This window comes from Balaenoptera acutorostrata, chromosome 20 (assembly GCF_949987535.1).
Source record: "Balaenoptera acutorostrata chromosome 20, mBalAcu1.1, whole genome shotgun sequence".
Lineage (NCBI taxonomy): Eukaryota > Metazoa > Chordata > Mammalia > Artiodactyla > Balaenopteridae > Balaenoptera > Balaenoptera acutorostrata.
In genome coordinates this window covers 51572970-51600549 of record NC_080083.1, presented here as the reverse complement: position 1 = coordinate 51600549, position 27580 = coordinate 51572970, and the positions used below count along the sequence as shown (strand labels likewise).

General features: G+C 48.2%; 1 protein-coding gene across 5 annotated transcripts in view; it reads right to left on the bottom strand.

Moving 5' to 3' along the window:
- CCDC57 (coiled-coil domain containing 57) overlaps nucleotides 1-27580 on the bottom strand; it is a 113915-nt gene that overhangs the window by 535 nt on the left and 85800 nt on the right. The window lies entirely within an intron of this gene.

Below are 27580 nucleotides of genomic sequence, written 5' to 3'. Positions count from 1 at the left end.
GACATCTCCTGTCGTGCTCATTTTGCAATAGGTCCCACGGAGGTACCAAGGTTAATGGTTGACTCACAACACTTCCCAGGCATTTCCCAGGCTGTCAACCACCCCCTGCCCTCTGGCCATGCTTGCCGGGCATCTCCAACTGCCCAGCAGCCCTGACACGTGTGGCCAGGCACAGGCCAAGGACCCGGGAGCTGCACCACATGTCACAGGTATGGGCCAATGCTCCAGGGCAGCCCTTCCAAAATATTAGCAACAACTGTCTTTGCACTAGGGCACCATAGGTGATTTTTTTTAAAGTTCTTTGAGCTCTTCTCTATTTTCCTAGTTTTTAGAACTAAGAATGTATTTCTTTTTTAAAAGTACCAAGAAGACGTACAAGAATGTACTGTACAACATGGGGAATAGAGACAATGTTTTGTAATAACTGTAAATGGAGTGTAACCCTTTAAAAACTGTATAAAAAATAAAAAATAAAAATAAATAAAAAGCAATTGTGAGATGCAAGCTCAGGGGCGGCTCTCCTTCCTGGGCTGGCCTAGCAGGCAGGGCCGGGGTCTGGAGCTCCAGGAGGGTCTGCACTAAAAGACAATGCTGGGACTTCCCTGGCGGTCCAGTGGTTAAGACTCCATGCTTCCAGTGCAGGGGGCACAGGTGCTATCCCTGGTTGGGAACTAAGATCCCACATACCACGTGGTGCGGCCAAAAAAATAAATAAAATAAAATAAAAGAGAATGCTGCCTCAGGGTGTAAAGACATGGTAGGTGGGGTCTGGCCAACTGGCACTGGCATCTCACACGTGTGACACACACTGCAGTGACGCACACCGTCTACCCAGTGTCACCGAGCCCACCCCCATGGGTCTGGTGGTGGGACACTGTGGGGAGAGGTCTGGAGGGCCTGCCCAGCGCATGGCCGCATGCTGCACAGGTGGATGACAGGAACCAACCTGGGAAAGACTTGAGGCCGAGGACAGGCCAGCTGCACAGCCTCTGGAGGAAAAGAACAGCGCTGGTGTGGAGCTGGGAGATGGGAAAGGCCTGGGCTTTGAAAGCACACACACAGGGCTGTGTGCCGGGCTTCTTCCAGCGACTCCAGCACCATGAGCTGGGGGTCTGCCACGAGCACCCAGGCCCTGGCCCCCTCTCTCATCTTGTGCTCTTTCTGCTCCTCTGGCCTCTGGAGACATCTGGAACCATTCCTCCTTTCCCGGAGCCTCCAGGGGTCGCACCCAGTGGCCCCCCCAGAGCCCTCAGCCCCAAAGCTGGGCCAGGTTCTGCTCTCCTCCTGCCCAGTGCCTCCGTGCGCCGGGTCCTGGAGTCGGGTGAGGATGTGCGTCCCTGGACGTCCCCAGGCTCCCTTCTGCTTCCTCTGGCCATGACTGCTTCTCCCTCTCTGGGAAAGCGCCTGTGTCTTTGGTTCTTAAACCCCAGATGAATTCCTCCTCTCTACACAGAGACACTCCCACCCCAGATGCCTTTACAAGTACTTATAAAGGGATCTCTGGTCAGCTCCATCCTGCTCACTTGGTTTCCTTCTGGAATGCAGCGGCCACTGGGGAGGGGCAGGGTCAGGACCCTGACCACTGTGATGCTAGGGGTCCTCCCCTATAACTCGAGGGAGCAGCCCCTTCAGGGGTTCTGTGGGCGTGACCTGAGTCCATCCCAGAGTCTCCACTTGGAGGCTCCTGGAGAAAGTGAGGCGTAGGGAGAAGGACCAGCCCAGGCCCCAAGACCCTTGCTTGGGAGCCCAAGCTCCCTGTGGCCGGCTGTCAGGAGCTGTTTGCCAGCTCAGCCGGATGCCAGGCAGGTGGTTCCACTGTACGCTGGGAGCACAGGCCAGGCAGACCCACCCATCTGCCTGGGGGCAGGGCCTCTGAGCCGAGGGTGAGAAAAGGCCGGGAGGATGGCACAGCCGGCCTTGCAGCCTCTGGTTTTTGTCCCTCTCCTTGCAGTGTCGCCCGGAGGGGGTGACTGGCTCCTCCAGGACAGGCTTTCAGGGCAGGGCAGTCCTGGCTCAGCCATGAAGCTGGACATGTCAGGCCTGCTCTCCTCAGGACACTCCCTGTGCCCGAGCCGTGGTCTCCGCTTGATTAATCTGCGCCCTCACTCAGACCAGGAGCTGGTGTGTGGAACCGAGGCTCCCACCGTGCTCTCTGCCTTCTCTCCCTTGCCTGACCTGTTCTGCTGTCTTTCTGCACTGGTTCTGATCAGGCTTCAGGGAAATTGGGGGGCACAGCACTTGCCTCTCACGGGCTGCTGGTCCAGCTCCAGCTCTCAGGAAGGTTCAGCGAGATGCCGAAGACCTCCCAGTATGAACCCGGGAGCAGGACTGGGGGCCCTGCAGGGGCTGACAGTGCCAAGGGGGGTGTGGGCTTGCACTTTTGGTGGGTGGCCTTCCCCGCAACCTTCTTGGAGCCTGTAATGACCTTGAGCCTGGAAGTTCTCGTGGACCAGCGCCCCGGGGGAAGTGGGCTAGTCTCCTGTCTCAGGGCCTCCTAGGGCTCTTTGAGCACAGCTCTCTGGAGGCTCGGAGCTGCTGCTCAGCCCCCTTCTGCGTTGGCTTCTCGGCTGCCTGGCTATCAGGGTGACCCTGAGCACGCCTGCCAGGCCTCTAAGGGCAGTTGGAAGGGCTGGGGACTCAGCTGCGCTCCTGAGAAAGGGGGTATGAAGCCATGTCTGCCCTGGCTCTCCAGAGCCTTCCCCGGAGCTGGGCGGCTGCTCTAGACGCAGGTACCAGTTGTGGCCTTGGCCACAGGGGACAAGGCCTTCTCAGGCTTACTTCAGCCTCAGCTGCTCTAGCCAGTCCTTCCCTCTCCTCTCTGGGTGACCACCTCTGCGTGCTGACGGCCCCTTGTTTCTGTCGAGACCTCTCTCTTGCTTCCCTGGGAGCCCCTTAAGCCCCCAAGTTCAACATTTCTCAAATTGGGGGAATCACACCCCCAGGTCTCCTCACCCTCACCCTGGGCCTCCTTGTGGATCAGTGGTTAAAAGTTAGATTCTGTTACACTTCCCACCCCCAAATCCTTCCAAGGCTTCCCACCACTGTTGGGATAGAGCCCCAAGCCTTCAGTGTATGATGGGTGTGGATGGTGGGTATGACCTGGACCCTGAGCAGCCCTGCCCTGCCGGGAGCTGCTGCTCGCCCCTGGTGCAGAGGCTCTGGGAGGACACTCCCAGGCCCGACTCTACTCAGCAGGGTGGAGGAGGGGCAGGCAGGAAACGCCAGATCCTTCAGGGCCCTGCAGCCACTCCCAGCCTTGGGCTGGGGACGCTGCCCAGACCAACCTGGTTAACAGACCAGCATCACCACTCCTCCCGCCCCCTTCCTGAAGTTAACGCCTGACACTAACCCCTAAGTGCTCCTTCTTACCATCATTTTGGGGGGTACCTCCTCCCTGGTTCTGGGCTCATCCAGGACTGTCTGCTAGCGTCCCTCAGTGTGGCCCAGTGTGGTTTCCATCCTGGGCTTTGGGAAGGGCTGCCGGGCCACCGGGTGCCAGGACTTGGGCAGGGGACTTAGCAGAAATACTCTGTGGCAGAGGACGTGAGGAGAGCTGGCACCGCCTCCATGGTGACTCTACCCCTTTTCGGGGCCTGTCTGAGCCCCAGCTCCCCAGAGGAGAGGGGCTGGCAGAGGCCAGGTCAGGTGGGCAGGCGGCAGGCGCATGGGTGCAGGCGTGGGGAAGGAGGAAATGGCGCCAGGACAGAGGTCAGGACAGTGGGGGCTGGGGTCAGGCGGCAGAAAGCAGAGGCTGGGCCACCAAGCCTGGCTGGGTGCCCCCTTTGGAGGGAAGAGGGCTGGCGGGGCTGCCTGGCGGTGGGGGGGAGCCGAGCGCCCAGGCTACACCCAGAGAGCCTGTGTCCTCTGTAAGGCATGTGTGGGGACAGCAGGGAGGGCACAGATGAGCACATCGGGTGGGGTAGATTCTGATCTGCCTTCTTTCCACAGAGATCAAAGCCTGAAAACCTGATAAATAAGATGACATTCATGAAAGGTACACTTTCAAAGGGACCCGTGGGGGCTCTGCCCCCAGGGAGGCCAGGCCGGGCACCCAAGCATCGCTGGAGATCCTCATGGGGAGGGGCTGCCCACCTCTGCACCCAGCCGGGGTGCAGACCGGCAGGCCACACTCCTCGAAGGGCTGCCCTCTGCTCCTTCTTGGCGGGGGGACAGCTGTGAGTGAGGCAACGCTCTCCTCTTCCACAGAAACGGGCCCCCTCGGGAGGGCCGCCAATTGGCCACAAGCACACTGGCTGCCTGTCTTGTTCCAGGCCCCGTGAGTCCGGACCAGGCCCCAGGTGATGAGCCTGAGGACCATGTGGGCCGCTTTGGGTCCCCACCCCCGCAAACACCACCGCGCACCCCCTTCGGGAGGAGAGGCCAGCGACAGACATGCCCTGCAGGGCAGGCAGCCAGCGCTCAGGGCTGGGAGTGAGCTCTGCGCAGACCTACTGCGTGCCCGGTAGCTCCCCACAGCTTCTCTGTTGCTCCCTGTCTGATTTCAGCCCAAGTGGGAGGCCTGAGGCTGGCAAGGAGGCCAGGAGGCCTCTCCACGGGCCTGGGCCGCCGGAACGACTGACCGTGTGAGCAGAAGTGTGGCATTTGCAGAGTGCCGCCACGGTACCAGGCCTGGGTCTAGGCAAAGCTTCCTGGGCACACACCCGCCTCACGCCTGGCCCCTACACGGGGGCTGCGAGACCCCCATCCTGACACAGAGGTGGTGCAGCTGGGCCAAGAGCAAAAGTCCAGGATCATCAACCTGCAGCTGCTGGGCTGGAAGTAAGAATGCAGCTCTTGCCCCTCTGTCAGGCCTCCCTTGGGCACTGCGAAGAGGAGGGCACCCGTGCAGCTCTGAACGCCTGAGCCACGTCCCACCCCATGAATTGGGAGCCCCTTCTGTAGATGGCTGGGCTTTTTTGCCCATCTGCAGAGTTCCCTCAGTCCCCACGTGGACCAGGGAGGCTCAGCCCTGGTCGTAGAGTGAACCCCAAAACCCACATGTTTGTAGCAGGGTCTGTGGAGAGCTAAATACAGAATTTTACGCTATGAGATTTCCTGCTCACTTGTGTGTGACATCTGTAGATCAGGATTGTAACTGGCTCTCTATTTTACACTAAAATATAAATGGAGTAGCACGTGTAATGATGCCAAAAGCACTCAGGGCTGAACCTTTGAATCACAAGAAACCTGGCCACGAGAGCCACACATGCAAAGCCCAGGAAATCTTTTACTGTCCTTCCCAAGTTAAAATACAAATCCCTCATTTCCCAGGATTAGTTACATTGTTATTATGCTTACTTGAGGACTGAACAGCATTCTTACAGGATGTTGATGGAGGACAGAATTTGGATGAGGCCAAACTTACACAAAAACTTCTACATTTTTGTATTGAATTCTGTCAAAAACAAACTTTAAATCCCTACAGGGATACAGGCACGAGGGGTTCTCAAACAAGTGGGATAAAAATTCTGGTTCAGTATAAGGATCCACATTGAGAATACTCTTGGGAGGAGTGCTTACAGAAGGAGAAAAACAAATCCAGAAGAAGCTTCCAGAGACGTTAGAAACAGAGAAATCAAACCCATACAGACCCACAACGACCCAAAATGAGAATTCCAGACACTGTGACTGTGATGGGGTGGGGTGGCCGGTCATGGGGAGGAGTGGAGTGTGTAAAGAACGTGCCTATGGTGGGGGAACAGGAAAGTGGTAACAAGTGTGAGAAATCAGTAGGGCTGCGTGAACACGGGTGTGAGTGAGTGAAATTATCCTAGGGCAAAAGTAGAATATGTAACTTACAGTGCAGCAGAAGAAAACTTGATTTCTCCAATGAAAGGCAGGAATGTAGAAAAGAAAAACAGAAAGTAAATAAATGGGAAGTAAATAATATGTAGAATTAAGCCCAATGATAAGAACTAAATGAACATAAATGGGTTAAGTTCACCAACGAAGAAAAAAATTCTCAAATTGGATTAAAAAAAACAAACAGGACTTCCCTGGTGGCACAGTGGTTAAGAATCCGCCTGCCAATGTAGGGGACACAGGTTTGATGCCTGCTCTGGGAAGATCCCACATGCCGTGGAGCAACCAAACATGTGCACCACAACTACTGAGCCTGCCTTCTAAAGCCTGTGAGCCATAACTACTGAGCCCACATGCCACAACTACTGAAGCCTGCGCGCCTAGAGACCGTGCTCTGCAACAAGAGAAGCCACCGCAATGAGAAGCCCGCACGCCGCAACGAAGAGTAGCCCCCGCTCACCGCAACTAGAGAAAGCCCACGTGCAGCAACGAAGACCCAGTGCAGCCATAAATAAATAAATAAATAAATTTATATTAAAAAAAAAAAACAAGAGCCAACAAGATATTGTATAGAAGACCCATTTAAAACAAAAGACAGGGAATTCCCTGGCAGTCCAGTGCCCAGTGGTTAGGACTCTGTGCTTCCACTGCTGGGGGCCTGGGTTTGATTGATCCCTGGTTGAGGAACTAAGATGTCCCAAGCCATGTGGTGAGGCCAAAAAAAACAAACATAAAAATTGAAAACAAAACAAAATAAAAAATAGAATTAGGCACAAAGTGTCATAAGGGGCAAAGAAGAACTCTGTGTTCTGGTGAAGGGACAACTTCAAAACATATCAAATGACATCTGACAGAGCTGCAGAGCAAAATAGATAATCCAAAACAGGTAGGTGAATGTTTTAATCACCCCTGTTGATCACAAACCCACACAGAGATGGCAAAGACTTAGTCAATGGAATTAATTACCTTGAGTTATTAAGACACAGAGACGTCTAAACTACTAGGCAGATAATACACTTTTTTTTTTTGCCAAACACAGACCACACACAGAATCAGACCACATATCAGGCCACAGAACAAGTCTCAATTCATTCCAAATAAAATACAATAAAATTAGAAACCAACATCAAAATCCCCCCAAATTTCTTCTGCTTTGAAACCGACTAATGTATTACTGAATAATCCTTGAGTTATACAGGAAATCAAATAGTGAATTAAAAAATATTTAGAAGTGAATCTCAGAATTTGTAGGACAGAGCTGAAACAGCTTTAAATACACTTATCTGGAAATACTAACAGTTAAAACTACCAGGACATGAGCTAGCCTCCAATGGGAGAAGTAGGAGAGTAAGGAACAGAACAAACTTGGGAACAGGAAAAAGGATGTCACAGCGTTAAAGGCAAGTTTCAGTGACATAGAATCTCCAAGAAAACAAACAGCGCAGAGTATCAACAGAACCCAAACTGCTATCTGCAGAGATTAATAAGATTAACCTCTGCCAAGACTGATCCAAAAAAGGGAGAGAAAACGAACATGGCAGGGGAATAACTGGGTAAAAATGAATGTTATAAAGACCTATTCATGAGTAAGTTAATAAAATCTAGATGAAATGGAAAGTTACAAAACCATTTGAAATGTCCAATAATTATTAAGAAAATTGAAATGATGATCAAAAACTTCCCTCCCCAAAGACCTGTGGCTCAGATGGCTTTACAGGAGGTTCTACTGAATTTTCAAAGAAACCAAAATTTCAAGGAATAGTCAATTTCTATCTTATTCCAATTATTCAGAAAAGTAGAAAAAGAGTGAAAGCTACCCAGCTCATTTTATAAGTAATCTACATTCCCAAACCAGATAAAGACAACCCAAGAAAAAATTACAGGCCTATTTAACTCATAAATGTAGCTATAAAAACTATATATAAACATTAGCAAATCAAATCAAATAAGTATTAAAAATATATCATTATCAAGTATAGTTTATCCCAGTAATGCAAAGCTGTTTCAATATCAGAAAATCTACCACCATATTTCACCACAATAAGCAAAAAAAAAAATATGATTATCATAATCAATGCAGAAAAACACCTGATGAGGTTTAACACTTACTTATGATGAAAACTCTTAGTAAATCAAGAATGTAGGGGCTTCCCTGGTGGCTCCAGTGGTTAAGAATCCGCCTGCCAATGCAGGGGACACGGGTTCGAGCCCTGGTCCGGGAAGATCCCACATGCCACGGAGCAACTAAGCCCGTGCACCACAACTACTGAGCCTACACTCTAGAGCCCGTGATCCACAACTACTGAGCCTGCGTGCCACAACTACTGAGCCTGCGCTCTAGAGCCTGCAAGCCACAGCTACTGAAGCCCACACGCATAGAGCCCATGCTCTGCAACAAGAGAAGCCACCGCAATGAGAAACCCGCACACTGCAAGGAAGAGTAGTCCCCGCTCGCCGCAACTAGAGAAAGCCCACGCACAGCAACAAAGACCCAACTCAGTCAAATATAAAGTAATAAATAAATAAATTTATATATAAAAAAAAAAGAATGTAAGGGAAGGGATTTCCTTGGTGGCGTAGTGGTTAGGACTCCACACTCCCAATGCAGGGGGCCGATCCCTGGTCCAGGAACTAGATTCCACATGCATGCCCCAACCTAAGAGTTCACATGCTACAACTAAGGAGCCAGTGAGCTGCAACTAAGGAGCTGGCAAGCTGCAACTAAGGAGCCTGCCTGCCTGCTGCAACTAAGACCCAACACAACCAAAAAAAAAAAAAAAAAAGGAAAAATTTTAACTTGATAGAGGTTATATTTTAAAAACACACAGCAATCACTTTATTTAGTGGAAAACTAGCCTCAATCTCTTCAAGTCAGAGAATGAGACAAGATGTTCATGATGACACTCCTGTTAATATGGTTCCAGGGCCCCAACCAGCTCTGTAAGGAAAGCAAACTAAATAGGACTATAAGTACTGAAGGGAAGGAACACTCACTATTTGAAGACAGCAAGATCATCCACTTAGGGAAAAAAGCACCAAAGACAAACTATTAGTGTTAATGTGGAAGTTCAGCAAGGCGGGTGGACAGATCAGCCTGCTCACTACAGAGCACTTCTCTACAGAACTGTAACCATCTAGCAAATAGGATAAAGTGATGGAAATAGCAAGAAAACTCTAAACCAGCCTGCCACCTGTTCTGTAAATGACGTCTCACTGGGATGCAGCCGGATGCCTTGTCATCGTTGTCTGTGGCCAGAGGGTGGCCACTCTTTCCACTGCTGCTTCTGCCACCAGCACCTGGGGGCCTTCCCTCAGCGAAGGAGGATCTAGGCCACCCTCTCTTTACAAAGTGAGTGTGAAATCTGCAGTGTTCTCCAGAGAGCAAATGACGGCTTATGAATCAAGAAACTAGAAGTGGGTTTGTTCTATACACTGATTCTAATGGTTTTTAAAGTTGAGGTACTATTTCTTTAAACAAAATCTTGAGTGCAGGCCTGCAGGGAAGGGCAGCTCTGGCTGGGATGAGGGTAGGAAGCCAGAGGCTCCTTCATCCCTCCCACCCCCCAGGGCTCTCGAGGCCCTTCTGAGAGGCCCTGGGGCCCGCTGAGAGGGCACTGTTGACAGTAATGACCTCCCCTAGGAGTCCTGAGTGCCACAGTGGAGGATGATTAAGAGAGCCTGAGTAAATTGATAGGAATTACAAGAATTCTGCAAGGACCTGCAGCGGCCATCAAATGTGAGGCAAGTTGACACTGGTGTCTTTCTCACTTTGGCCCTTCTTGGTTTTGCCTGTGACAGACGCAGATCTCCTAGACTAGAAACTGAGACTGGAAGGGACCATGGGGCAGGAGAGAGACAGAACATAGACAGCAGAAGGCTAGCATTCTCCAGAACTTCCTGGTCCATTGCTGCTCCCAGCTGCTGTCTGGGTGATGCTAAACACAGGAGATCCTTTGCTGTTTTTTTAAAAAAATAACTTCTATTGAGTTATAATTTACAAACAGTAAAATGTACCCATTTTAAGTGTGCATTTCAATGGGTTGTAGAAAATGTATACATCCATGTATGTGGAACATTTCCATCACTCCAAACATCCCTACCCCCGGCCCTAAGCAACCATCAATCTGCTTTCTGTCATTACTGACTATATGGGTCGTTTCTAGAATTTCACATAAAAAGAGTACACTAGGTACTGTTTGATGTCTGGTTCTTCCAGAGATCAAAGAAATGTTTCTGAGTTCCTGTTGTCATATGTATCGGTAGTTCTTCTGCTTGTGGAGTAGTAGTACATCATACGGCTACACAGTAATTTGCTTTTCCATTTATGTGTTGATGGACATTTGTGCTGTTCCCAGTCTGACATTCGTGTTAAGGCCTTCCCGTGCGTGGATGTTTCTGTTTCTCTCCCACGGTTACCATGGAATTGTATGGCTAGGTTGTGTAGTAAGAAAGTTTTTTTTTAAGAAACTGCCAAGCTATTTTCCAAAGCAGTTGACCATCCTGTGTTCCCTCAGGCAGTATGAGTTCCAGCTCCTCCACATCCTGGCTACCACTTGATACTGTCATGTTTTTGTATGTTTTCGGTTATCTGAGTGAACGTGTAGTGGCACCTTGCTGTGGTTTAAATTTGCATTTCCCTGATGACTAACAATGAGTATCTTTCATGGGCTTGCTGGCCATTTGTATCTCTTCTATTGTAAAGGGTCTTTTCTAGTATTCTATTTTAAAAATTGGGCTATTTATTTACTACTGAGTTGTAAAGTTCTTTAAATATTCTGGACACAAGTCCTTGATATGTGTTCAAATATTTTTTCCCAGCCTGTGGCTTACCTTTTCATCTTCTTGACAGTGTCATTGGAGAAGCAGAACTTGAACATTTTGATGAAGTCCAATCTATCAAATTTTTTTTCATTTATGGTTGGAACTTTTTTTAATCCTAAGAAATTTTTGCCTATCCCAAAGTCACAAAGATTTTCTCCTATGCTTTCTTCTAGAAGTTTTATAGTTTTAACTTTAAATTTAGGCTTATGATAGATTTTGATTTAATTTTTGTATTTGGTAAAAGAGTTGAGATTTATTTTTTCCCCACATGGATATCTAGTTGTTCCAGCACGATTAATTGCATAAACAATCCATTCCTCTTAAGTTACATTAATTGAAAAATCAATCACCATATGTGTGTGTGTGTCTATTTTTTCTGTCCTTATGCCAACAACACACTGTCATGTTTACTAGAGCTTTATAGTAAGTCTTACAATCAGGTAGTTTAAGTGACTTCAACTGTTCTTTTTCAGGATTGCTTTGGATGTTCTGTATCTTTTGCATTTCCATGTAAATTTTAATTTTCAATTTCAATTTTAAAAGCCTGCTGGGATTTTAATTCAGATTGTGTTAAATCTATAGATAAATTTTGTAAGGAATGACATCTTAACATTGAGTCTTCTGACCCATGAATATGCTATATCTCTCCATTATTTGGGTCTTAATTTTCTCTGCAATGATTTTTTTTTTTTCAGTGTACGGATATTTGGTTTAGTATGTCCCTAAGTATTTCATGGTTTTGGATGCTATTGTTAATGGTATTTTTATTGCAATTTCCAGTTTTTCATTGCTAGATATATAATTGATTTGGTATATTGATCTCATATCCTGGGCCTTTGCTAAAGTCACTCTTGAGGTCTAGTAGGTTTTTTTTTTGGTAGATTATTTACAATTTTTATGTACTAGATAATGCAGTGTGTGAATGAAACAGTTTTACTTCTTCTTTTGCATTCTGTATGTCCAGCCTCCCTGCTTTTTTACATGACTAGGATTACCAGCAGTGTGGAATGCAAGTGGTGAAAGTGGGATCAGCCTTTTACCATCAAGTAAAATACTAGCTGCAGGTTTTTCATAGATTCCCTTTATCAGGGTGAACAAGTTCCCTTCTATTCCTAATTTGCTGAGGGTTTAGAAAATCATGAGTGGATGTTCAATTCTGTTAAATACTTTTTCTGTATTTATTGAGACATATCATATGGTTTTCCTTTTTTAATCTGTTAATATAGCATATTGATGTTTTAATGTTATACCAGCCTGTCATTGCTGAGATAACACCCACTGGGTCAGGATGTGCTATGCTTTTCACGTATCATTGGATTTGATACTCTCGTATTTTATTAAGGATTTTTTGGTCTATATTCATTAAGGATATTGGTCCAGAGTTTTCTCTTCCTGTAATGTCTTTGTCTGGTCTTGGTATCAGGGTAGTGCTGGTGTCATAAAATGAATTGAATATCTTCTTTCATCCTTTGTTTTTTGAAAATGAGTTTGGGTGGAATTAATAATATTTCTTTCTTAAATGTTTTATAGACTTCACCAGTAAAGCCACATGGCCTGGAGTTTTCTTTGTGGGAAGGTTTTAAGTTAAACATTCAAATGCTTGAATAAATACAGGCACATTCACGTTTCTATTTCTTCTTGAATCAGTTTTGGTAACTTGGGTCTTTCAGAGAACTTACCAATTTTATCTAACTTAATTTGTGAAACTATTGGCATGTAGTCATTCTTATTATTACATTATTATCTTCTTTTTTTCTTTTGGCCATGCCGCAAGGCTTGTGGGATCTTAGTTCCCCAACCAGGGATTGAACCCGTGCCCCCCTGCAATGGAAGTGCGGAGTACTAACCACTTGACCACCAGGAAAGTCCCTTATTTTTCTAGTTTCTTTTTTTTTTTTTTTTTTAAATTTATTTATTTAATTAATTAATTTATTTATTTTTGGCTGTGCTGGGTCTTCGGTTCGTGCGAGGGCTTTCTCTAGTTGCGGCAAGTGGGGGCCGCTCTTCATCGCGGTGCGCGGGCCTTTCACTATCGCGGCCCCTCCCGTTGCGGGGCACAGGCTCCAGACGCGCAGGCTCAGCAGCTGTGGCTCACGGGCCCAGCCGCTCCGTGGCATGTGGGATCTTCCCAGACCAGGGCTCGAACCCGTGTCTCCTGCATTAGCAGGCAGATTCTCAACCACTGCGCCACCAGGGAAGCCCTTTTCTAGTTTCTTAAGGTGAAGGTGTAGAGATCACTGATTTCAGACCAATGTTCTTCTGTAATGTAAGAATTTAAAGGTATAAATTTCTAAGCACTCCTTTGTGATTTCTTTGTTGATCCATGGATTATTTAGAAGTGTTCTGTTTATGTTCAAAATTTCTGGATATTTTTCTAGATATCTTTCTGTTATTGATTTCCAGGGGAATTCCTCTGTGGTCAGGAAACATATTCTGTATGATTCCAATCCTCTTAAATTTATTGAGACCGGTTTTTTTTTTTTTTTTTAAGGATTTTCTTATTTATTTATTTATTTATTTTTGGCTGTGTTGGGTCTTCGGTTCGTGCGAGGGCTTTCTCCAGTTGCGGCAAGCGGGGGCCACTCTTCATCGCGGTGCGGGGACCGCTCTTCATCGCGGTGCGCGGGCCTCTCTCTATCGCGGCCCCTCCCGTCGCGGGGCACAGGCTCCAGACGCGCAGGCTCAGCAATTGTGGCTCACGGGCCCAGCCGCTCCGCGGCATGTGGGATCCTCCCAAACCAGGGCTCGAACCCGCGTCCCCTGCACCAGCAGGCAGACTCTCAACCACTGCGCCACCAGGGAAGCCCTGAGACCGGTTTTTATGGCCCAGTATATGGTCTAGTTTGTTGACTGTTCCATGTGTACCTGAAAAGATTGTATATTCTGCTGTTATTGTCCTGAGAGGTCTAAACATGTCAATTAGGTCATGGTGGTTAATAGTGAGGTACAAGTCTTTTCTATCCCCAATGATTTTCTGTCTACTTGCTCTATCAATTACTGATAGAGAAGCACTGAACTCTCCACTTATAATTATGGATGTGTCTATATCTCTTTTCATTCCTGTGAGTTTTCACTTCATGTGTTTTAAAGCTCTCTTATGAGGAGCATACACACTTAGGATTGTTATATCTTCCTGATTAATTGACTTTTTTTTTTAATGTTTAATGTTATGTATCAACTTAGCTGGGCCACAGTGTCCAGATCTGTGGTCAAACATTAATCTGGATGTTTCTGTGAAGATTTTTTTTTTAATTTAATTTATTTATTTTGGTTGCTCTGGGTCTTAGTTGCAGCAGGCAGGCTCCTTAGCTGTGACTCACAGGATCCTTAGTTGCAGCTTGTGGGCTCCTTAGTTGCAGCTCGTGGGCTCCTTACTTGTGGCATGCAAACTCTTGGTTGCGGTATGCATGTGGGATCTAGTTCCCTGACCAGGGATAGAACCCGCATCCCCTGCATTGGAAGGCGGATTTTTAACCACTGCACCACCAGGGAAGTGCTTAATTGACTTCTATATCATCATGAAATGTCCCTTTTTATCTCTGGTAACATACCCTGTTGGGACGTCTGCTTTGCCCAATTTTCTTAATCTGTGTCTTCATATTGAAAGTGGGTTTCGGGACTTCCCTGGTGGCGCAGTGGTTAAGAATCGCCTGCCAATGCAGGGGACATAGGTTCGAGCCGTGCTCTGGGAAGATCCCACATGCCACGGAGCAACTAAGCCCGTGCACTGCAGCTACTGAGCCTATGTTCTAGAGCCCTCACGCCACAACTACTGAAGCCCGCACGCCTAGAGCCCGTGCTCCGCAACAAGAGAAGCCACTGCAATGAGAAGCCCGTGCACTGCAACGAAGAGCAGCCCTCGCTCGCCGCAACTAGAGAAAGCCTGCGCACAGCAACAAAGACCCAACGCAGCCAAAAATAAATAAATAAATAAATTTATTTAAAAAAAATAAAATAAAAAAATAAAGTGGGTTTCCTGTAGACAGTACAGGAGGCTTGCCTTTTTCCCCCAGTTGGCTTTTTAATGGAATGTTTAGACCATTACATTTAATGTTATTATTAACATGGCTGGTTTTAAATGTATCTTCTTGCTAAATTGTTTTCTATTTATCTGATCTGTCTTTGTTCCTCTTTTCCTGACTCCCTTTTTTTAAAAAATTTATTTATTTATTTTTAAAGTTTTTGGCTGCGTTGGGTCTTCATTGCTGCGCATGGGCTCTCTCTAGTTGCGGCGAGCAGGGGCTACTCTGTTGCAGCGCGTGGGCTTCTCATTGAGGTGGCTTCTCTTGTTGCGGAGCATGGGCTCTAGGTGTGTGGGCTCAGTAGTTGTGGCTCGCGGGCTCTAGTCCATAGGCTCAGTAGTTGTGGCGCACGGGCTTGGTTGCTCCAAGGCATGTGGGATCTTCCCGGACCAGGGCTTGAACCCATGTCCCCTGCATTGGCAGGCGGATTCTTAACCACTGCACCACCAGGGAAGTCCCTTCCTGCCTACTTTTGAATTTATGTTTTTTATCCCATTTTATCAATATCTCCACTACTGCTCTATTAGCTATACTTCTTTGTGGGTTTTGTGTGTTTGTTTTTGAATGGTTGCACTATGGTTTATGCATTTTTAACTTATCACATTCTACACTGAAGTAACATTATACAACTTCACGTATGAGAACCCTACAGGAGTGTACTTCATTTTCCCTTTCCCACCATTTATGCCATTTTGTCATACATTTTACTTGTACATGTATCACAAACCCCATCATACACTGTTATCATGTGTGCTTTAAACAGCCAGTGATCTTTCAAAGAAAAACATAAGCCTATTTCTGTCGTCTACCCACAAACCCACCCTGCTGCCTCTACATTTCTGATGACCCCAGTTTTCATCTGCTGTCATTTCCTTTGCCCGAAGAACGTCCTTTACTAGTTCTTGTAGCATAGGTCGGTTGGTGATTAATTCTATCTGATTTGTTTGTCTGTGAACGTTTTTATTTTGCCTCCATTTTTGAAGGATATTTCTGCTAGATATAGAATTCTATTTCGGCAGCTCCTTTTTCTTTTGGCTTAGAGATGATGATCCCTTGTCTTCTGGCACGTACAGTTTCTGAAGAGAAGCCTGTCATAACTTTTATCTTCATTCATCTCCATATAATGTGTTTTTTATTTTTCTTTGATTGCTTTTAAGATTTTACTTTATCACTGACTTTCAGAAACTTGATTATGATATTCCCTGGGTTGCATTTGTGCCCATGTGTCTATCCTGACGCTTGGGGTAGACAAACTTCTCAGATCTGTGAGTTAAGAGTTTTCATCAAATTTAGAAAAAAATAGCCATTATTTCTTCAAACACTTTTTCTGCCCATCTTTCTCTCCTCTCTGTTAAGACTAATGCATGCTATCTTCCAGGTTGCTGGGGCTGTTTTCTATCCCCCATGTTTTCTTTCTGTGTGTCATTTTGGGTCGATTCTATTGTTATGTCTTCAAGTTCCCTGTTTTTTCTTCTGCCATCTCTATTCTACTGTTAATTCCATCCAATGTATTTTCTTTATAAAATATTGTATTTTTCATCTCGAAGTTTTGTTTGGTTCTTTTCTATATTTTCAGTTCTTCTCATTATGTACGTATTTTCCTTTAAATACCTGAAAATAGTTGTAACAGTCCTTTTAATGTCTTTGCTTGTTTCCTCATTTCTGTCATTTCTGGACCTCTTTCTATTGAATGGTTTTCCTCTTGGCTTTGGATCACATTTTCCTGTTTCTTCAAAAGTCTCATAATTTTTAACTGGCTGTTGGACATTTTAAGTATTGTGTTGAAATTTCGACTTTTTAGAGTGTTGGGCTTTGTTTTGTAGGCAGTTAGGTTCCTCATTTGGTCATTTCAAAGATTGTTTTTAAGCTTTTCTAGGGTAAGTCTAGATGGGCCTGCACTTCAGAGACAGTTAGCTCTACGACCAAGGTGTAACTTCTCTGGGTCTCCACTGAATGAAGGCTGGAGCTTGAATATCTACCCACCCCATGAGAGCTCTGGAAATGGTTGTGCTTATAAGCTGTCTTTCCTTTGCCTGGATTTGTGGAGTTTTATTCTGTACATCTATGGGCTAGTACACAGTAAGGACTCAAGACAACCCCTATTCAGACTTCTGGAGCTCTCTTCTGCATATCCCTCCCCGCGCGTCTCTGGACTCTTCCCTGCAACTTCCAGCCCCTCTGGCTCCCCAAACTCCAATTCCTGTTTCCTCCACCCAGGAAGGCACTGAACCCTGCCTGGTGTTCCCCTCCCTGTGCCTGCAGCAGAAAGCCAGGGGAACCCGAAAGGTGCCTCATTTGTTTTCCTTCTTTCAAGAAGCACACTCCTGGGCTTCCCTGGTGGCGCAGTGGTTGAGAATCTCCCTGCTAATGCAGGGGACACGGGTTCGAGCCCTGGTCTGGGAAGATCCTGCATGCCGTGGAGCAACTAGGCCCGTGAGCCACAACTACTGAGCCTACGCGTCTGGAGCCTGTGCTCCGCAACAAGAGAGGCCGCGATAGTGAGAGGCCCGCGCACCGCGATGAAGAGTGGCCCCTGCTTGCCACAACTAGAGAAAGCCCTAGCACAGAAATGAAGACCCAACACAGCCAAAAATAAATAAATAAATAAATCATTCCTTTAAAAAAAAAAAAAAAAAGAAGCACACTCCTGTGCTACTTATTTTCCAATGTCTGAAAACAGTTGTTTCATATATTTTGTTTATGGAGGGATGTTAATGTCTAGTCCTTAGCCTGGCCAGAAGCAGGAGTGACTGCTGGTCATGCTGTGGCCCCAGAATAAACATCACTAAAGTATAAGCTGATTTGGCTATATCTTAAAGTATTTACTGTGTTTTAAAAGTTATTTCAACACAAGTTTTTTCCTAAGTGGCAGGAAAAGTTGTTTCATCATAACAACTTCAAGAAAAGAGCTAACAAAGATCTATTTGACTATCTGTTTCTCAAAAAGTTTAGAGGATACTCTGTACTTCCTAAAAAGTCTCAGGTTACAATAATCAGTAAAGGCAGGAAGCTGGAGTTGCTCACCTAATTCAAGATACTGCACTGCTCCCTCCTTTGACCAGAACACTGGTTCTTAGATTTCTTTGGCTGCAGTTACAGAGGATACTGACAGGGGGTGCACACTGGTGAACCTGGCTCTCATTCAGTCCCATCTTGAGAGTAGTAATGGGCAGAGCCAAAAGGACAAACGTGATGCTGGCAAAACAGGGCAGGACCCCTTCGTCCCCCTGGATCCTGGAACAGTTCTGGTCACGTTGCTCAGTGAGCCTCTGGCTGTGCTCCCTTGGGCAGTTCCCATTACCATCCGCCCCATGAGGCCGCTGTGACAGTGGCTGCTGAGAGTGTGGGCTGAGCCTTTCTGATGGCTCGTGTTCCACCCTCACACGTGTCTGGTGTGTAGGACGGCCCCTCCCCAGGCTCATGCTGGCCTCCCTCCCCATGGGTCAGGCTTGCCAGTCTCCGAGCTGGGTCTGCCATCTCACTGTGACGCACCAGGAGCCTGGTGCCCACCTTCTAGGACAGAGTCTCAGACCCAAGGATAATTCTTTGGTTTGCACACAGGTATGAGGACCACAGATGGGGAGAAGAGAATGTAATATTCCAGGTGTGTTTACCCTGGAATCACAGACTGTTCTCTGAGGTGAGATTTCACCTTTTCTTATCACAAGTCCAACCACAAGCAGCTGCTCCTTCCATCTTTCACTCAACGCAGCACTGGGGCATCTGAATCTGCTCTCCTGTGCTTAGCCTCTAGGTTTACTGAGAAACACAAAGCACGTGTGGGGAGGCCAGATGGTGATACTCCTGGTCTTGAGGGCGTGCAGACTAGGTGACTCTAAGGTCCTGTGTTCAGAGTATGTTTCTATGTCCTCAGAGCACAGCTGGGCCGGCAGAGCCATGGCTGAATCACAATCTGCCTTCAGAGAAAGGCCCCAAATGCTGTTTCTGAGTCCAAGCATCCTTCAGGGAAGGTCCGGAACAGTCTCCACTCAAAAACACACAAGACCAGGGTGAGCTGGTGTCCTGGGGGCCCACTTAGCCCTATTCATAGGCTGGTGACACCCTGCAGAATGGCCCACTAACCACGAAGACGAGACTGGGGGACTTGGCGCGTTTGCTCTGCAGTCAATCATGTGTGACTCTCAGAATAGGAGAATCTCAGTTTACCTGGCAGTCATTTTATTCCCGGTCTGGGAAGAGGCTTTGCTGGAGGAAGTCCCCTGGGGCTGGAGGCCACACAGACCATGTACCACTAGGCATGGCTGGATCTGGCTCCCAGGGGTCTGTAGCTCACAGACTGAGCTGCAATTTGGCCCTACTTTGATTTTTAAATTAGTTGCCAATATTCAAAAACTGAAACATTCTATATAAAAAACAAGATTTCTATCATCTTAAAAAACTGGAAGATCTGGCTTGTTGGACCCACACTGCCATGGAAGGGCAGCCATGGAGTGGAGTCATCAACTGCCTCTGCCGGACAGGCCAGATGGCCGGGCCGCCACCCGCCTCCACCGAGCACTGCCCTGCAGTCCGCACGGCTCTGCCGCCTTCACTCAGCCACCTGCTGCCTGGTGCCGGGGCACTGGTGTCTGGGACCCTTCTCAGCCAGGTAGGCTCATGGGCTAGAGTCGGACAGCTTGGATTCTGATCCTGATCCATGAACTGGGGGCTGTGTGACCCCTTGGGCAAGCAGCCTAGCATCTCTGGGCCTGGGTCTCTTCATCTGTATGTCGAGCCCCGGCCTCCAGGAGCTGCTGGGAGAGGAATCCACTGTGGCGGGCAGAGTGAGATCCGGGCTAATGGTGATACCGGGCACTATGTCAGCAAACACTGGGCTGAGAACAGGAAGTGGTTGTTTGTTGGCTTCCTGGATCCTCAGAACAGCCTGGCAACTATGATTTAGGTGTCATCCCTACAGTGAGATCTGCATAGAAATGTTCTCACTACAAAGGGCTTAAAAATAACTTTGGATTAGCAACCAGTTAACAGGCTCATGCGTGCTCCATCTTAAAATCTTATGCAACCCTCGTTAAAGGAAAAAATTTTAATTTCAGGAGAAACTAATATGATTTTCAGAAGAATAAAAATTTAAAGAAAAAACCCTCAACACTAACACTGTACCCTTTAAAAACTTTATCCCCTTTCACTCCCTCATCCTCAGTGGGTGGGGAGCACCCAGGGGAAGAGTCTCCACCCAGGAGAAAGCAGGGTGCACGGCCGGACTGCTCAGGACCTTCTCAGACCCCACAGCAGAAACCTAGGGACCTCACTCCATGCCAGCCCCAGCACCAGCCAGGCCACAGGGGTGCTGGGCCGTGCTCAGAACACTGAAATGGGGGAAGGTGTGTCTGGCCCCCAGGGCAGGGCCAGCCGGGTGCCTCTCTTTCTGAAGGAGTGCTCACATTCCTCAGGAGCTTCTGCCCATTATCTGTGTGACCCCAGGGACAACCTTGGCCCCTCCTGACCTTCTGCCCTGAGGATGAGGTCAGGCCTCTCCCCTCTGGGACTCCAGGGGGTGGAATGAGGGTTGGGACTTGGGAACTCCGGCCTTGGGCGGTGAGGCATCCTCTTTTGAAAACGGGACCCAGTGGCTGGATGGCATTGGTTTACTGTGGGAGTGGCTGCCTTAGCACAGGTGGGCACTCAACAAATACTAGCTTCTAGCTGGACTCCTCTCTTTTAAAAAACCCATTCAGGCTGCATTTATTTGTAAAAGTCATGTCCAGCCCCTCCCCGCCTCCCACGCCCAGCCCTCTTCCCAGAGCAGGGGCCACAGCCCCTTCTAGAGCACTTTTCTACCCTCTGTGTCCTGACTTCAAGACCACAGCGAATATGCATTTTCTTCTGTTGCTACCTTTCATAGTCACCTTAAAAAAGGGTACAAACCTGAACGACATACAAACCACACATAAAATGGCCAATCTTACCCATCATTTAAAAACTGCAAATTAAAACCCATATTTTCACCTATCAGATTGGCAAAAAAAAGAAAATGCTTGATAAAAATCCACCAGTATTGGAGTGAGGAAAGATGCTTTACACCCTGTGGCCATGAACATGAATTGCACCAACTCTTTGAGGGTGATTTAGTAACACCTCCCAGAGCTCAGACCACTCACACCTTTGACCCAGCGATTTCACTCCTAGACACTCACCTGACCACACGCTCCCACAAGCAACCACCCACACCAGCAGACTTGCTGAAGTACTGCAAACTACAAGCGACCCGAGTGTCCGTGAATGTGCGACAGGTGAAAGGAAGCACTTACGCAGAGGACCACTGAACTACTGAAAAGATCTGTGAGCTCTGTGTCCACCAAAATGGAGAAACACCGCAGACAGCATTTTACACAGCAGGAAGAGGACACGCACACGCATTTAAATACATGCTTCCGTAGCCATGGAGTGCAGAGCGTGTCCGGAGAAGAGCAGGGGACAGGTGGCCAGGTGGGCAGGGGAGCGGAGACGGAGGAGAAGACTTTCACTGAAAACCCTCTGCGCTGTTTATTTCTTAGCCACAAGGAAGTGTCACCCATGCTGGACGAGGTCTGGAGCGCCTCTGCTCCAATGGACGCGCCATGTCGTGCCAACCTGGGCCGCCTGCACACGCAGCACGGACACTAGGGAGGCTGATGACTCCAACCACCCCTGGGGCAGATTCACCAATAAATGCCCTCCAAGAAGGCCAAGCGGCTGGGCCGCCCCCTCTAGGCCCAGGATCAGCTCTCCAAGGGCTGCTTTGCTGGCAGGTCAAACACTCATATTTTTTGGTACTGCCCTGGCTGAGTGTTTCCACCCCTGTACATCTGGTCAACCTGGATGAGTTATTTATATATGACTGACCTTTGTCATGTTGCTTCAGAATATCTTTCTAGTTGGGTTATTTTTGAGGTTAAGAAAGAATACCTTAGAAATCTGTGATTTTTAAGTCACATCTAAGGTTATAACCTTCTAGTCATTGGTAAATAGTTCCAATTGTGCATATTTTTAGGTTTGATTTTAAGGCATTTAACTGTGCCTGGGCTGCGTTTTAGTGTGTGGTCTGGATGCGGGCAGTGAGGATGGAAGCATGCTGTGTCCCCACCTTGCCGTGTCTGGGCTCTGATTTGCAGGCTCTGCTGGGGAAGGGCTTCTGCTCTGCGCCTGCCACCCAGCCATGAGGCTGGGTCTTGCTACTCCCCCTTCCCCATGCATTTTATTGCTCTAGAACTTGAAAATCCACTTATTTTAGCTTCAAGAGAAACTCTGTCCATATTTTGTTAGAATTACACTAACTGGTTACTTCAATTTGGAGAAAACAGCTGTCTTTATAATATTTAATACTCCATCCAGGAAGAGTCTGTCTTTCAAATCTTATACTTTTTAGACAATGCTTAGTAGTTTCTCTAATCACATGCGCTTCCTGAGCCTCTAGATCCTTGAGCTGCGGACCCAAGGCCTTGCTGGGCTCCCATTCTTCCCAGTTATCTTCCTGCACATCCTGATTGAGCACCTATTGTGTACCTGTCTGTGCTGGCCAGGGGTCAAGGATCAAGGAAGATGCCCCCACCCCTACATTCTTCCAGCAGACAGAACAGAATCAAGATAAATGAGAAAAACAGCACGTGGTCTGGAGGCTAGTGCTAAGGGGGAAGGAAGCCAGGTAGGGGGTGAACTTTGGCAAGGGAGGGATTCAAGGAACAGGCAGGTGCTAGGGAGAGGAAGGTAGAGGGTGCCCATACGTGCACAGGGGTCCGCAGGTATGGGGTGGGGGTGGGGGTGCGTCCACAGTCCACAGGTGGAGGGAGCTGGGCTGCACGTGTCTGGGGAGGAGGGGAGGAGGGGAGACGGGGTCGGAGTCCTTGAGCCACTGCTGCCAGGAAACGGGGGGAGGGGAGGGGAGAAGCGGGACCGGGTACTGTCCGGATGCAGCAAGAATTCAGGTGAGAGGAGGCTGGGCATGGAGAGGCCACACCCCGCAAACCACAGATCCAGGAGGATGGAGGAGGGGGCTATAGTGGCCCTGGGATCTGGGGTGCGGCGGGGCCGAGGGTGTCAGGCTGCGGCCCTGCCTTAAGACCAGGTTGCAGCACGACTCGGTCAGGCCGGCAAAGCGGCAGCTCTGTGCGCGCGTGGCAGGATGGGGGAGGACGTCAGGGAGGGGCGGGGCAAAGGTAGGAGGGGCGGGGTGTGAGTAGGAGGAGCAGGGACAGGTGGTGGTGGGGTCAGGGCAGAGGTGGGAGGGGCGGCTCTGGCCCCACCTCAAAACCATGAGGAGTGTGGCCTTTCAGCAGGAAAACCTCCCTCCATCCTGAGAAATACCACGTAGTTATTCATGTTATTAATGCAGATGCCACAAATTGTTAAACTCTCTCGTTTTCACTTTTAACTCAGTTCATGACTGCTAGGTCTCACAGTTTGCTACTCAAAATGCGCCGAAAATGTAAAAAAAATGCAGAGGATAAGACATCCCACCTTCCAGAATGGAGCTTCCAGACTGCTTGACTGCGGACTGATGCCCACGCAATCCTTTATCATAAATACTAACATGCTTACGTCTTAACCAGAGTTGTGGTTATCATTTAAGTCACCAATAAAGTTTTAAAAAGTACTCTTACACAAAGTAGAAATATCAGACAGGTAGTTCAGTTATGCATGCTCAAATATTCAAGATACAAGGAGAGCATAAAGAAGCTTTGCGGGAACTTAAAACTAAACTGCATTAATTTCAACCTTTCTTCCTAACCAAATCTTTCACGGGGCGAACCAAAAGCCTAGGCAGCGATGTATCATTCCTACTTTTTTACTGCAAAGTGCTGCTGAGAAGTAGCAGCTTCAGCCCCTCTGTATGGGTGTCTCACCACCTTCCCCTGCATAGACCCTGCTGCAGGCCCACCCACAGCACAGCCCTTCCCCAGCTTTCTTGCCAAGGAACCCCAATACCGTTTAGTTCCAGGCAGCAGGTTCTCAGGGTCTAAGATAATCTCCCAGTGACTGGTCAAGGGACGCCATGTGACCCTGGCAGCCAGTGAGATAGAAAAGGGAGTCTGGGAGCTCTGGGGAAACATTTCCCTTTCCAATGAAAAGAAACCGAAGCAGGAGGAGAGAAGTATGCCTTCCATCTCTGGCCTTCTGACGTGATGCTTGGAGCTGCTGCAGCCATGTTGGAACCTTAGGAGGAAAGAGTCCCAGAGGAGCTAGCCGTAAGCTCATTTACCTCGGCCTTGACGTACAAGTTCTTGGTCAGCGTGTCCTGCTGCTGTGCATGCACACTGTGTGTCGGGAAGGCTACCATGATGCTGGCCACCTTGGCTCTCTCCTCCTCATTCAGTGACCATGTGTGATTTTCTATGGGTGCCATGATGAGATAAAGGTTGGGAAACTCCCGTATGTTACTTTCATCAGGCTGTGCTGTGACTTGTAGCCAAAAGCATTTAAACTAATACACACCACCCCCACCTTCCCCCCACAAGCCAATTCCACTGCTGGGGGCGGTGTTTGCAGTGACCCTTCCCTCCCCCCCCAGCACGGTCCCCACTTCCACCTCCAGCCACCAGTGGGCTGTTCTCGCCCTGACCCAGGCCCTGCTATCCACGCGGACCGGCATGGCTGATGGCACCATCCACCCGTACTTGCCCCTGCTTCCTCACATACCAGACGACCGTCTCACACTTCTCTTTCTACCTCTTCCTCCACCTCCTCCTCTCAGAGTCCGTGGCTTTGCCTCATACTTGAAAGGAGGAAATAAAGGGAACCGACTGGCACCTGTTTTCCCACCACCAGACCTGCTGCTGGGACAGTTCTCCTCAGGCCACTGAAGGCTTCTGCTCCTGACTCTCCTGCCTGGGTGTTTGCATGGCCAACAGCCTCAGAAGAAGACAGCACGACTCCCTCGGGGGCAAAGGGCAGATATGCCTGCAGCCCACTATGAAAGATTTGGGTTCTGCCCGTCTGGGGTCACTCAGCTGAGACTCCTGCCCTGGCCCGTGGGACAGGCGTCGAGGAGACCCTTGGCTGCCTGCTGTGCTGCGAGTGACGAGTCCTCCGTGTCTTCTGCCGGTGCCTGTGAGGCTGTGGCAGCTTGCTTGTCAGGTGTGGCCAGTAAGCTCCCAGTGCTGGCTGCCCATCACCTCCCTGCCTCTGGCCTGTGCTATCAAATCCCAGCCCCTTGAGCCCCCCCACCCCCTTCTCTCCTGGGTTTGCCCTCCTCCCCAGCCACAAGCATCACATCTCGCCCATCTTCCCAACCTGCATATAGACAGGCTGCACTTCCACAACTTCCTCCAATATCGCTCTTTTTTTAAAAAGTATTTTAAATGTAAATTTATTTATTTGTTTATTTGTTTGTTTGTTTATTTATTTGTTTATTTTTGGCTATCATTATGTCTTCGTTGCTGCGCATGGGTTTTCTCTAGTTGTGGTGAGCAGGGGCTACTCTTTGTTGCAATGCGTGGGCTTCTCATTGCGGTGGCTTCTCTTGTTGAGGAGCACGGGCTCTAGGTGCGTGGGCTTCAGTAGTTGTGGCACACGGGTTCAGTAGTTGTGGCTCTCAGGCTCTAGAGCGCAGGCTCAGTAGCTGTGGTGCATGGGCTTAGTTGCTCCACAGCATGTGGGATCTTCCCAGACCAGGGCTCGAACCTGTGTCCCCTGCATTGGCAGGTGGATTCTTAACCACTGCATCACCAGGGAAGTCCCCAGTCGCTCTTTTAACTGCTGCTTTTCAGAGCAAGACATCTTGACTAAGCTGTCCACCCGTTCTTCTCCAGCCCCTTTAACTGGGAAGGCTGGATGACAAGTCCACCACTCCACTGAGACCAGCAGAAGGCCATAGTGACGCAGAGCACTTTTCTGCCCTGACCTTCCCTGACCTCTTTGCAGCATTCCACCCAGTTGACCACTCCCTCCCTCTAAAAACTTTTCATTATAAAAGATACCCAAACTACATCAAGCACATATAACATACATGTATCATTTAAAGAATTGTTAAAAAATAAAACAAAGAATAAAACAAAAACCTGTATACTCAGCTTGAGAAACAGCATCACTACGGCCTGTGTTTGTCAATAAAGTTTTACTGGTGCACAGCCACATTGATCACTTACACATTGTCTGCGGCTGCTTTTGAGCTGCAGGCAGAGATGAGTAGTTGCAAGAGAGACCATTGGGCCACAAAGCCGAAAATACTCACTATTCGGCCCTTCACAGAAAAGTTTGCTGATGCCTACTCTGGAATTTTTTTTTTTACTGAGGGACGGGTGGGGCACAGTTGCTCAGTTTTTATTGTCTGAAAAGTCTTTGTTTTGCCCTCTTTAGTGGGATTTTAGGGTGACAGCTGTTTTCCCTCAGTTCAGACAGATACTGTCTCCCTGTCTTGGGCTCCCATTGCTGCTGGTGAGAAGGTGGCCATCTGTCAGGCCGCGCCTCTTCGAGGGTAACTTGTCTACTCCCTCTGACAGCTTTCAAAATAATCTCATTACCTCTGGTGCTCCTGGGCTTTGTTAGGACACATCCAGGTGTGAGTTTCTTTTTAATTACTTGGATTAGGATTCGCTAGGCTTCCTGGGGTTGAGAATTAGTATCTTGTCATAAAATTTCAGTCCTGTCCCTTCAAATGTGGCCCCTGCCCATATTCTCTTTCCTGCTGAGGCTCTGACCAACACGGGTCAGACCTTCCTGCTCTATTCTCCAGGCTCCTGACCTGTTTTTCTTTCTTTCTTTTCTACTTCTTTTTTAAAAATCTGTGTGTGTCTGGGTAATTTATTCATATATAACGCCATTCCATGAATTCTGCAGTATACTGAGTTTTTAATTTCAGTAATTACAATTTTTCATTTCTTAAACCTCTATTTGGTTCTTTCTTAAGTCTGCTTGGTCTTTCTTTATATTTCCTTGTTTCTTCTTTTTCTTTTTTTTTAAATAAATTTATTTATTTATTTATTTACTTTTAGCTGTGTTGGGTCTTCGTTTCTGTGCGAGGGCTTTCTCTAGTTGCGGCGAGCGGGGGCCACTCTTCACTGCAGTGTGCGGGCCTCTCACTATCGCGGCCTCTCCTGTTGCGGAGCACAAGCTCCAGACACGCAGGCTCAGTAGTTGTGTCTCATGGGCCCAGTTGCTCCGCGGCATGTGGGATCTTCCCAGACCAGGGCTCAAACCCGTGTCCCCTGCATTGGCAGGCAGATTCTCAACCACTGCGCCACCAGGGAAGCCCCTCCTTGTTTCTTGAATGTATTTTCTTGCTGGTTTTTTACTTCTTTATGAAACACAGTTACTTATACCCTGATCTCCCAGGTCTATTTCTGCTGGCCTCATTCCTGGTGCCTTGTTCCTTGTGTGTGGGATCTTATTTTTCATGGGAATCTGATCTGTGCAAATTTGCTATGGCCTGGAACAAAGGTGATTTCCCCCTGAAGTGACCCGCACTTGCTGTTGCTAGTTCTTGGGGATGCCACCAGCTCAGAATCACTCGATATGAAAGTTCTCAGACACCCAGGGGTTTTAACTGGGACTAAACCATGAGGGCTGACTCTTGGTGGCAAATTATAAGTACGTAACAATCCTCCCGCTGCCACGCAGTACCAGGCCATATCCTCAGTCCTCACAGCCCTGGCCCCTGCTGCCGGTGGGGTGTCTATCTGGTCCACTTGCACACGGAGGCTGTGGTCCTTTGGAGTTCCAGCTTTGAGGGGGAGGTGTTGTACCATCACACTCCTGCCCTGGGTGGGCCCTGAGTTTTGTCAGTGTCACCTGTTTTCTGAAGCCCAAGAGGCGATGACACCAGATTTCAAGCCCACCCAGGCTGACGAAGCTCTTGGTCAAAGGCAGCTTCAGGCTGCTCCTTCTCTCAGCCTTTGCTTGAGAATTCTTTACCTTCGAGCTGTTTATTGATGCCCCATAAGTGTGTTTTTACTTTTTATTCAGCAGTTTTAGCTGTTTTCAGTGAAAGTGTCAATCTAGGT